Consider the following 11,370-nt stretch of genomic DNA (forward strand, 5'->3'; position numbering starts at 1 on the left):
TAATCCCAGCTACTCGGGAGGCTGAGCCAGGAGAATACCCGGGAGGCGGAGTTTGCGGTGAGCCGAGATCATGCCATTGCACTCCAGCCTGGGCAACAAGAGAGAAACTCCTTTTTTTTTTTTTTTTCCTTTTTTTTTGAGACGGAGTCTCGCTCTGTCGCCCAGGCTGGAGTGCAGTGGCGCGATCTCGGCTCACTGCAAGCTCCGCCTCCCGGGTTCACGCCATTCTCCTGCCTCAGCCTCCCGAGTAGCTGGGACTACAGGCGCCCGCCACCTCGCCCGGCTAATTTTTTTGTATTTTTTTTTAGTAGAGACGGGGTTTCACCGTGTTAGCCAGGATGGTCTCGATTTCCTGACCTCGTGATCCACCCGTCTGGGCCTCCCAAAGTGCTGGGATTACAGGCTTGAGCTACCGCGCCCGGCCGAGAGGGACAGCTACAATACTGGAGGCTGACTTCTGCTCTGGCATTGGGATATAGCTTCCCTTCTCCAGGAAGGGCCCAATATTTGAGGAACCAGCGTGAGCCATCAGGTGCTCAGGAGTTTGAATGATTTTTAGAGACCCAAATGTGGTGATGGTCTGGCGCAGAGCAGTTGTGTCAGCTTCAAAGAGCAGGACAGTTGAATCTTTAGGCTTAAGGGTCAAACTGCCCAGTCTCTTCAGTCATGCAGAGACTGAATTGGCTGGGTCTTTGTTTTGGGTACACTCCAGTTGATGAGTAAGACAATTGAACTGGCCCAATAAGCAGTAGAGCTGCTGAGCCTGCTGTTGAAGTGTCTCCTTTTTAAGCTGATAGATGAGGTCCACCTGTTCATATAGCCACACCTCACGACTTCTAAGACATTCCAGGCAACAGCTTATGCAACTGTGAATCCGAGCTTTGACCGCTCACAAGTTATCTTTAATTTGCTGTTCAGCCTGGAGAACTCCACCAATAGCAAGCTCCAAGTCCCTCCATGCATCACTACACCTCAAAACGGGTTCTCGATTACTGGAGCTGCCACTCTGGTCTTAGAAGGTATTCATTCTGCTCACTGCTCCAGGTCCGGGTGCCTCTCCGGATGATCCGAGGGGACCTTGGGTAGTCTGAGACACAGACCACACAAACCTAGGGCCCAAAGCAATTTTTTGTATTTTCAGTAGGGATGGGGTTTTGCCACATTGGCCGGTCTAGTCTCGAACTCCTGGCTTCAAGTGATCTGCTGGCCTCGGCCTCCCAAAGTGCTGGGATTACAGGCATGAGCCACTGCTCCCGGACTAAATTTTTTTTTGTTTGTTTGTAACCATTAGATTCATTTTTATATTTATTAAGCAATAAGGAAACAAACAGTAAGAGTTGGGGGAGATAACCTAAAATGGTTTTCTTTAGGAATAATTTTTTAAAAAATCAAATAACTGTTATTATTTTAAGTTGCATGAGACTGAAGCTGCACCTGGAGAGGAATTTCATTTTCATGACCTGCAAAATTGATTAGGCAATGAGCTATTTTTCCCCCATCCCTGTGAACACATTTATACACTTCAATGGGGGGCAAATTCCATCCAATACTTTGAAAACCATTTCTCATCTCATAATTTACCCAAATCATGTGCACGACTGCAAGAGGAAATAAACAGAAATCTTTAAGCATACATAAGCCACAATGTATTATTAATCCTGTACAGACAATCCAGCATTAAGGCTAATTTGATCTTTTAAACATTTTATGGAAAACATTTGACATTTTCACTAGAAAAGCCCACAAGCTTTCATAACCCCAAAGGCATACAGCCTCAACAGGCAGGACTCCATCGGGGTCTTCTTGAACTGGGCACTCCTTCACGGGTAGAAAAGCAGTGAAGACATGTGCGTCTTTCTTCACTTCCTGTCTTCACTTCCTGCTTCTCTGCACACACATCACAATATCTGGCAGAATGTGGTTTTTGTCTTCCTTAGAGACATTAAACACCTTCACGTCATTTCTGTTTCTGATTTCTTCTGCAAGGGCCAGTGGCTTTCCTTTAGGGACTAGGATTGTGCCAGCGATTATAGTCTCTGGGGTAGATAGCATCTCACAAACAGCTTCCATGAAAGTCTGACTAAACAGTTTCATTTTCCTGCTCTCATCAATGACGTACACTCTTTGCCCTGGGCCACTGCTGGAATCTGCATTCCTCAAGACGGGAGCGCCAACTGCTCAAAATAAGTCAGGTTAACCACATAATGCTCAACTTAGCATCCACATTTTCCAGATGGAGGCTCTAACCCAACTCTGAATAAAGGCCCGTGGATGCCGGACAACATGATGACATCAAATCCTATTCTTCTCCTTCCCTGTCTGACTTCCTCTCTATAAAATGCACTGGGGGCGTGGTCAGGGTTGCAGTTGGGTTGGGGTTGCAATTCAGGTCAGGTCCGGGTTAGGGTCCTGATTCAGGCCCTGCTCACCCTGTACCATAGGCCCCCAGCAATTTTATTTATTTATTTATTTATTTATTCATGTATGTATGTATGTATTTATTTATTTTGAGATGGAGTCTCACTCTGTTACCCAGGCTGGAGTGCAGTGGCATGACCTCGGCTCACTGCAACTTCCACCTCCCAGGTTCAAGCGATTCTCCTGCCTCAGCCTCCCGGGTGGTTGGGATTACAGGCATGCATCACCACACCTGGCTAATTTTTAGTAGAGATAGGGTTTCGCCATGTTGGCCAGCCTGGTCTTGAACTCCTGACCTCAGGTGATCTGCCCACCTTGGCCTCCGAAAGTGCTGGGATTACAGGCGTGAACCACTGCACCCAGCCCCCAGTTTGTTTTTGTTTGTTTGTTTGTTTGTTTGTTTTTCTGAAATAGAGTCTTGCTCTGTCACCAGGTTGGAGTGCGGTGGCACCATCTCGGCTCACTGCAACCTCTGCCTCTTGGGTTCAAGCGATTCTTCTGCCTCAGTCTCTCAAGTAGCTGGGATTACAGGCACCCACCACCATGCCCAGCTAATTTTTGTATTTTTAGTAGAGACGGGGTTTCACCATGTTGGCCAGGATGGTCTCGATCTCCTGACTTCGTGATCCACCTGCGTCAGCCTCCCAAAGTTCTGGGATTATAGGCGAGAACCACCGAGCCTGGCCCAAAATTTTTTTAAATAAAAAAATAAGATATCACTTTATATACACTAGATAGCTAGAATTTAAAAGACAGAGAATAGCAAATATTCACTAGGATATAGAGAAACTGGAACCCTCACACATAACAAGTGGGAAAGCAAAATGGTGCAACCACTTGGGAAGCAGTCTGGCAGTTTTTCAAAAGTTCATTTATCTAGAGTTACCACAGGACCAAGCATCCCCTCTCCCAGGTACATACCCAAAAGAAATGAAAATGTATGTCCACACAAACACTTGGGCATCAATGATCATTGCAGCATTATTTATAATAGTCAAAAAGTGGAAATAACTCAAATGTCCTTAACTAATTAATGGTCAATAAAAGTGGTATATCAATGGAATATTATACACAATGGAATGTCTTTGGCAATAAAAAGGATAAAAAGAAATGAAGTACGATACATGCTACAACATAGGTAAACCTGTAAAACATGAGGCTAAGGGCAGGGCGCAGTGGCTCAGGTCTGTAATCCCAGCACTTTGGGAGATCAAGAAGGGCGGATCACCTGAGGTCAGGAGTTCGAGATGAGCCTGGCCAACATTGTGAAACTCTGCCTCCACTAAAAATGCAAAAAATTAGCTGGGCATGGTGACTCGTACCTGTAATCCCAGCTACTCAGGAGGCTGAGGGAGGAGAATCGCTTGAACCCAGGAGGTGGAGGTTGCAGTGAGCTGAGATTGCACCACTGCACTCCAGCCTGGGTGACGGAGTGAGACTCCATCTCAAAAACACACACTGAAAAACAGCCAAAAAACCGGAGATGCTAAGAAGTCGGACACAATCACATATTGCATGATTCCATTTATGTTGTGTCCAGTATAGGCAAATCTATAGATACAGAAAGCAGATTAGTGGTTGTCTGGGGATGAGGTAGGGGTGTTGGTGGTTGGGGGTTGATGGCTATATTAGTCCATTCTCACACTACTATGAAGAAATACCCAAGACTGGGTAATTTGTAAAGGAAAGAGGTTTAACTGACTCACAGTTCTGCATGGCTTGGGTGGCCTCAGGAAACTTACAATCATGGCAGAAGGCAAAGGAGAAGCAGGCACCTTTTTCACAGGGCAGCAGTATGGAATGAGTGTAAGCAGGGAAAATGCCAGATGCTTATAAAGCCATCAGATCTCATGAAACTCACTCATTATCATAAGAACAGCATAGTGGAAACCACCCCATCTTCCAATTACCTACACCTGGTCCCACCCTTGACATGTAGGGATTATGGGGATTACAATTCAAGATGAGATTTTGGGTGGGGATACAGTCAAACAATATCAATGGCTAAAGGTACAGGTTTCTTTTGGGCATGACAAAAATGTTCTAAAATTAACTGTGGTGATGGTTGCACAACTATGTGAATATACTTAAAACCATTGAATTGAATAGCATGCTTTAAGTTGGTGAGCTATATAATATATGACATAGCTCAATAAAGCTATTATCAAAACGAATAAATAAGTCTGGGCGCAGTGGCTCACGCCTGTAATCCCAGCACTTTGGGAGGCTGAGGGGCGTGGATCACCTGAGGTGGGGAGTTCAAGACCAGCCTGACCGACATGGAGAAACCCCATCTCTACTAAAAACACAAAATTAGCCGGGCATGGTGGTGCATGCCTGTAATCCCAGTTACTAGGGAGGCTGAGGCAGGAGAATTGCTTGAACTTGGGAGGCGGAGGTTGCAGTGAGCAGAGATCACACCATTGCACTCCAGCCTGGGCAACAAGAGCAAAACTCCATCTCAAAAATAAATAAATAAATAAATGGTAGATCTCTGCACCCGGCTAGATACCTCCTTCCAACAAAATGTGAGTTCATTGTTCACCTCCTGAAGATGCACCAGCTCAGCCAGCCAGCTGTGCTTCCCTGCCTCCAATCATGCCATCATCTGGCCCCTCTTTCCTTGTCATGTCTACTAGGATAGCACCCTGTTTAGGGAAGACCATGACACAATAGTTAATTCCATGATGGGACGATAGAATTATAACAGAAGGGCAGTTGGAGTCAGACCCAGAAGCCACCCCTGGATTAGACATCAAATCTCTGTGTCTGCTGGAGAGGTGATTTGAGCCCAAGGTAGAAACCAAGGTGAGAGGGGCTGGCAACTCCAAGAGTTTGATTGTCAGGGGTGATAATGATGGTGATGGTGCTGGTGGTGGGTGATAAGAGTTAGCAATTACTGGCAGGATGCAGTGGCTCACACCTGTAATCCTAGCACTTTTCGAGGCTGAGGTGTGTGGATTGCTTGAGCTTAGGAGTTCTAAGCCAGCCTGGACAACATGGTGAAACCCCATCTCTACAAAAAAAAAACAAAAAAACCCACAAAAATTAGCTAGGTGTCGTGGTACAAGTCTATAGTCCCTGCTACTTGGGAGGCTGAGGTGGGAGGATCGCCTGAGTCTGGGAGGTTAAAGCTGCAATGAGCTGTGATTGTCATTGCACTCCAGCCTGGGAGACAGACCCTGTCTCAAAAACAAACAAACAAGCAAACAAAAACAAAAACAAAAAATGACTGGGCAAGGTGACTTATACCTGTAATCCCAGCACTTTGGGAGGCCGAGATGGGTGGATCACTTGAGGTCAGGAGTTTGAGACCAGCCTGGCCAACATGGTGAAACCTCATCTCTACTAAAAACACAAAACTTAGCCAGGTGAGGTGGCATGTGTCTGCAGTCCTAGCTACTCAGGAGGCTGAGGCAGGAGAATCATTTGATTCCGGGATGTGGAGGTTGCAGTGAGCTGAGATTGTACCACTACACTCTAGTCTGGGCAACAAAGTGAGACTCCATCTCAAAAAAAAAAAACAAAACTTAACAATTACTGAGCATTTACAAGTCAGGTCTGCACATGCATTTATGCATTTTTTCTTTCCATTCTCAAAATAATTCTGTCAGATAAAAGATGTTGCTATCCCCATTTTAGGTATAAGGAAATTTGGGTTTAAAGAGGTTGCATATCCGGGCCAAGGTCACACAGCCAGGAGAAGCAGAGACCAGATTGGAAACCAGGTCTACTGTGATCAACTGATATTAAAATCCCCCCAATGTCCCTGTTGTGGCAGGATTAAGGGGCACTGAGGTTGTGTGGGCAAAAGAGTGGCTCCGTAGAGGCCAGAGGCCTCCCTACCCCATTCACACTCTGTCCGAGGCCCAGGGTCCCCTGAATGAAAGCATGGGGGCTTATTTCTCACCAGAAGCACTGATGATGAGTTTCAGGGAAGACTTGTGAGAGCTGTAACTCAGCTGGAAATAGAAATGAGAGCCAGCACTTCCAAGGTGTCTGGAGGGAAGAAGCAACTACCAGAGGAAGAAGCAGGCGTGGAGAGGCGTGTGGGAACTCAGCACCACCGGCCTGAGAGCTGCAGCCAATGAGCCAGGCAGCCTGGAACTTGGGCCTAACTTCCCTCCGTGGCCCTCAGCTTCCTCTTCGGAGGACCAGATGGTCAGTCTGGAAGAGCTGTGATGTCCCTGCCTGTCAATACAGCTGATGTGTGTCTGACTGCTGAGGACAATCCCATGCATGCAGCTGTTGTGACGCTTCCCAGGTACTGAGGCCCTGGCCACAGGCCACAATGGTCCCACCCACCCTCCAGTCCCATTCTTATACCACTGACTCTGTTATGAATCAAGTTGTGTCTCCAAAAAGATAATGCTGAAATCCTAACCTGTGGTAGTTGTGAATGTGACCTTACTTGGAACTTGGAAATAGGGCTTTTGCAGATGCAACTGAGTAAGGTGAGGGCATTAGGGTGGGTCCTAATCCAACGAGTGGTGCTTTTTTTTTTTTTTTTTTGGAGATGAAGTCTCATTCTGTCCCCCAGGCTGGAGTGTAGTGGTGCAATCTCAGCTCACTGCAATCTCCACCTTCTGGGCTCAAGCGATTCTCCTGCCTCAGCCTCCTGAGAAGCTAGGATTACAGGCGTTAGCCACCATGCCCAGGTAATTTTTTTTTTTTTTTTTTGAGATGGAGTTTTGCTGTTGTTGCTCAAGCTGGAGTTGCTCAAGCTGGTGTGATTGCAGTTCGCTGCAACCTCCGCCTCCTGGGTTCAAGTGATTCTCCTACCTTAGCCTCCCAAGAAGCTGGGATTACAGGCGCCTGCCACCATACCCAGTTAATTTTTTTTATTTTTAGCAGAGATGGGGTTTCACCATGTCGGCCAGGCTGGTCTCGAACTCCTGACCTCAGGTGATCTATTTACCTCTGCCTCCCAAAGTGCCAGGATTACAGGCATGAGCCACTATGCCTGGCCTTTTTTTTTTCCTTTTTTTTTTCTTTCTTTCTTTCTTTTTTTTTTTTTTAGAGATGGGGTCTCCCTATGTTGCCCAGGCTGGCAGGATTGCCTCAGCCTCCCAAAGCACTAGGATTACAGGCATAGGCCACTGTACCTTACCTGGTGTCTTCATAAGAAGAAAGGACATGTAAAGACAGAGACACACAGAAGGGAGAATGTCATGTGACGAAGTAGGCAGAGATTGGGTCCAGGCACACCTGGGAATACCAGAAGGTAGAAGTGGCAAGGAGAGATCCTTCTCTAGAGCAGGGGTCCCCAGTCCCTGGGCCTTGGACCAATACTGGTCTGTGGCCTGTTAGGAACTGGGCTGCAGTGGGTGAGCGAGCATTATAGCCTGAGTTCTGCCTCCTGTCAGATCAGTGGTGGCATTAGATTCTCATAGGACCACAAACTCTATTGTGAATTGCACATGCAAATTGCACATGCGAGGGATCTAGGTTGCGTGCTCCTTAGGAAAATCTAACTAATGTTTGGATGTGAGGTGGAACAGTTTCATCCTGAAATCATTCCCCTACCCATCCATGGAAAAATTGTCTTCCAAGAAACCGGTCCCTGGTGCCAAAAAGATTAGGGACTGCTACTCTAGAGATTTCAGAGGAAGTGTGGCCCTACCAACACCTTAATTTTAGACTTCTAGCCTCTGGAACTATGAGAGAATAAACATCTGTTGTTTTTAGCCACGAAATTTGTGATACTTTGTTATGGCAGTTCTTGGAAACTAACATAAGCATGTTGAAGGCAACATGCTTACATGCCCCAGCCACACCAGCCATTGCTCTGTTCCTCCACCGGCCTGGCTCCTTCCCACTCCAGGGCCTTTGTGTGTGCTGCTCCCTTCAGAATGTTGCATACCCACCCACCCCCCATCACTCCCATCCTCCTCCCAAACTCAGCGTAAATGGCCGCCTTCTGGGAAATTTGACCCTGGGTATTCCAACTTCTGCACACAGCAGTAGGCTGAGTGCATTCCTCGTAGCCCTGCCACATCTGTAGTTAACTACTTACTCATACAGTTGAGTTCTGCCCATTCCCCTGTCCAACTGTAGATGCCATGACAATGAGTACTGACCTGGCACGTGCACCAGCAGTCCTATCCCATGCAGAGCACAGTACACACAGGGATAGACTGCATGGATAAAGGGTGTGCAGAAATCCTGGCCTGGCATTGGAAGGCTCAGGCGGCAGGGGGCCTCTGCTCCCTTTGCAGACGGCACTCCCTCCCCCACCTTATAGGACCTTTCTCTCCAGTCAGGCCAGGCTAGGCTGGCCTCCTGGCTTCCCTGGCCCCCATCATTCCCACTCTTTTTGGCCAAGCCACAGCTTACTTTGTCTGCATGACCTGGCCTCAATGCCTTCTGAGCCTGCAAGGCCTGCATTAGAGCAGATTTAGATTCAGGGAAATGAGCCCAGAGTAGCAGGTAGGGGAGGGAGAGGGGACAGAAGGAAGTGGAAGGAGGTGTTTGTTTTTTTTTTTTGGTAGAGACAGGGTCTCCCTATGTTGCCCATGCTGGTCTCGGACTCCTGGGCTCAAGTGATCCTCCCACCTCAGCCTCCCAAAGTGCTGGGATTACAGGCGTGATCCATAACGCCTGACCGGAAGGAGGTCTTAAGACTGAGACAATGTTGGAATTCTCTCTCTCTCTCTCTTTCTCTCTGTCTCTCTCTCTCTTTTGAGACTAGGTTTTGCTCTGTTGCCCAGGCTGGAGTGCAGTGGTGCGATCATAGCTCACTGCAGCCTTTAACAACTTGGGCTCAAGCAATCCTATTGCCTTGAGCTCCCAAAGCACTGGGATTACAGGCGTGAGCCACCGTGCCCAGCTGGATTTTCTTTCTTTACGGCATATTTTAAACATTAAACAGGCCAGGCGCAGTGGCTCATGCCTGTAATCCCAGCACTTTGGGAGGCCAAGGCAGGAGGATCACGAGGTCAGGAGATCAAGACCATCCTGGCCAACATGGTGAAACCCCGTCTCTACTGAAAATACAAAAATTAGCTGGGCATGGTGGCATATGCCTGTAATCCGAGCTACTCTGGAGGCTGAGGCAGAAGAATTGCTTGAACCAGGGAGTCAGAGGTTGCAGTGAGCCAGGTTCGCGCCACTGCACTCCAACCTGGCGACAGAGACAGACTCTGTCTCAAAAATAAATAAACAAACAAACAAACAAACAAACATTAAACAAATGATACATGTTCAATGTAAGGAAAAGAAATCTTAGAAAACATAATGAGCAAAAAAGGGCAATAGAATAAAAATCACCCATATTCCAACTGCACAGAGGAACCTTTGTTAGCACTTTGTCATATATTCTCCTGGGTCTTTTTTTTTTTTTTCCTGAGGCAGAGTCTCGCTCTGTCACCCCGGCTGGAGTGCAGTAGCACAATCTTGGCTCACTGCAACCTCCGCTTCTCGGATTCAAGCGATTCTCCTGACTCAGCCTCCCAAAGATGGCCTCGATCTCCTGACCTCATGATCTGCCCGCCTCGGCCTCCCAAAGTGCTGGGATTACAGGCGTGAGCCACTCCCTGACCTTCTCCTAGGTCTTTATGTGAGCCTATTGGAGGTTAGAGAAAGTGTCCTGCACTCTGAGGACATGATTTTGAAAAACCAGAGTTTCCAGGAAGCCTCATTGCTCCTCTGAGGCCAGGGCATCTATGAATGTGTGTCTTCCCGTGCCTAGTCATGATGTGGGGAAGGGTCCAGGGCAAGGACCCTCTGACCTGGATAGGAATGAACTATTGCTGCTCTGCAGGTGCCATTCTAGCGTCATTCTCCAGGCCTGCCCCGTTTTTGAAGCAGCTTACTGTAGCCAGAGACAATTCCCACCCCAAGGGAACTAAAAGCTTGCATCAAGGCCAAGGAAAAATTCCCCCTCTGCCCTGTGAAGGCTTGCTGAAAATCACTGACAAGAGGCAGATTAACGGGAGGAAAAATATACAAATTTATTTGATCAGAGTTTTATGTGTCACAGAGGCCTTCAGAATGAAGACCTAAAGACAGAGGGTAAATTGTCTATTTTTATGTTTAGGTTCATCAAAGTATGGACATCCTTGTTGAAATATAATTGGACAGAAAGGGTATGTGCTAATGCTAATAGAATGAGTGGGGAAACCCAGCCACACCCGTCTGTCTAGATTCTTCTTGGCCTCTCTGAGCATGTGTTCCTTCTTTCTGAGTGTGGGGCAGGCCCCTCTCTGGAATGGGGGTTTTATAATTTATGCTCAAACAATGTAGTTCAGACTTTCCCTTCCCTTCCCTTCCCTTCCTTCCTTTCTCTTGCTCTCTTTTTCTGTCTTTCTTCTTCTTCTTTTTTTTTTTTGAGATGGAGTTTCGCTCTTGTTGCCCAGGCTGGAATGCAGTGGCACGATCTCGGCTCACTGCAACCTCTGCTCCCGGGTTCAAGTGATTCTCCTGCCTCAGCCTCCCAAGTAGCTGGGATTACAGGAGTGCACCATCAAGCCCAGCTAATTTTTTGTATTTTTAGTAGAGATGGGGTTTCTCCATGTTGGTCAGGCTGGTCTCGAACTGCTGACCTCAGGTGATCTGCCTGCCTTGGCCTCCCAAATTGCTGGGATTATAAGAGTGAGCCACTGCACCCGGACTTTATTATTATTTTTTTTTAAGATGGAGTTTTGCTCTTGTTGCCCAGGCTGGAGTGCAGTGGCACGATCTCGGCTCACCGCAAGCTCCGCCTCCCAGGTTCAAGCGATTCTCTTGCCTCAGCCTCCGAAGTAACTGGAATTATAGGTGCCCACCACCATGCCCAGCGAATTTTTTGTATTTTTAGTAGAGATGGGGTTTCACTATGTTGGCCAGGATGGTCTCGAACTCCTGACCTCAAGTGATCCATTTGCTTCGGCCTCCCAAAGTGCTGGGATTACAAGGGTGAGCCATATTGCCCCTGGCCTTTCTTTTTTTTTTTTTTTTTTTTTTTTTTTTTGA

At 47.3% G+C, this 11,370-nt stretch overlaps 2 pseudogenes; both read right to left on the minus strand.

The window, feature by feature from the left end:
* Nucleotides 1-409: 409 nt before the first annotated feature.
* LOC105551845 lies at nucleotides 410-1,027 on the minus strand (annotated as a pseudogene).
* An 845-nt stretch (nucleotides 1,028-1,872) lies between these two features.
* Nucleotides 1,873-11,370, minus strand: part of LOC105551846 — a 10,611-nt pseudogene continuing 1,113 nt past the window's right edge.

The sequence above is a fragment of the Mandrillus leucophaeus genome, unplaced genomic scaffold (genome assembly GCF_000951045.1).
Source record: "Mandrillus leucophaeus isolate KB7577 unplaced genomic scaffold, Mleu.le_1.0 Scaffold534, whole genome shotgun sequence".
Taxonomy (NCBI): Eukaryota; Metazoa; Chordata; class Mammalia; order Primates; family Cercopithecidae; genus Mandrillus; species Mandrillus leucophaeus.